Genomic DNA, 1460 nt, shown 5'->3' on the forward strand with positions numbered 1-1460 from the left:
TGGATGTCTGAAGGTTCCAGGAAGCTGTTGACAGTTGAGATGATGAAATATCTCTGCTTGCAGTGGAGAATGGTTTAGGGTTGCATTCTGATGATAAATTAATGTGGGTTATTTGGTGGGACGATAGGTCTAGAATACCAAATCTGGGAAATGGTTGAGCTATGAATCTGGAAGTCCTCATCTGGCATGCATGATTGCATAGGTGGCCCTAGACAGACTACATCCTGTCTCCACCTGCAAGATGGATTTAATCATAGTGACCTACCTTCCAGAGTGGTTCTGAGGACCGCAATATGATGTCCTGGAAGGGACGGTAAATTGCTTTATACAAATGCTACATCTCATGTAGCTTCCAATGTTTCACGTTTCATAATAGGGAGCTGTTTTTTTGGGAACATGTCAGTTCTCATGCTGGATATCCACGTTCTAACCACTGCCTTTCCCTGCCAATCCTGTCCTTCTCAACTGGAGGCTCTTTTACCAGCTAGCATATGGTGCAACTCTATATTAGCCGCTCCTCCATTGATAGGGCTGGCCCAATACATTTTGGCATCTGAAGTGAACCACAAAATCCACCACCTCTTCCCCGGCTAGGAAGAAGGGGTGGGTGAAGAACTACATCAGGAACAAGAGGACTATCTATCTATCTATCTATCTATCTATCTATCTATCATCTATCTATCTATCTATCTATCTATCTATCTATATCTATCTATCATCTATCTATCATCTATCTATCTATCTATCGCGGCCCATAGACCCATAAAACAGTTTCAAAACAAGATACAGTTAAGACAACCAAACAACAGGCGAAAGAGACTGAGGTAGTGATATGTCTAGAGCATGATGGTCTCTGTTTCTTGCGACCTCTGAAAGAAACTTTGCCATGGTCACTGCAATATCATTTGACCTATCCTTCAGGAGGTATTTAATATGGGAGGCTTCAGATTCCCCCCCCCCAAATTTGCTAGTAAGGGTTTGACCAGCTGATCCCTTGCTTGCTCATACTGCCCACAATGCAGTAGGATATGGTTTATGCAATCGACATCATGAGAACATAAACAAAGCCTATTCTGATAGGGGATGCCACTCAGTCTACCATTTAGAACTTCCAATGGAAATACATTTAATCTAGCTTTGGTAAATAAACGCTGATAGGTGGGTACGGACAAATTCCTAAGATATGAGGCCAACTGGAAGTCATGCCCTTATTGGATTCCAGCTGCAATCGGGCCACAGATTACATTGGATCTGGATCGCAGGTCGCTATGTGAGATGTCCCAAAGCTTTTGCCTCAGGGATACAAGGGTGGTGGCGTAGCCCAGTTGATACAAAAGGGATGGTGACAGTCCAATTGAGGTGGCTTTTCTGGCCATAGTTTTCAGCCATGGACTGATAAACTAAGACAGGGCTCAGCAAACTTTTTCAGCAGGGGGCTGGTCCACTGTTCGTCAGATCTT

The sequence above is a fragment of the Podarcis vaucheri genome (genome assembly GCF_965113315.1).
Source record: "Podarcis vaucheri genome assembly, chromosome: 8".
NCBI classification, from domain to species: Eukaryota; Metazoa; Chordata; class Lepidosauria; order Squamata; family Lacertidae; genus Podarcis; species Podarcis vaucheri.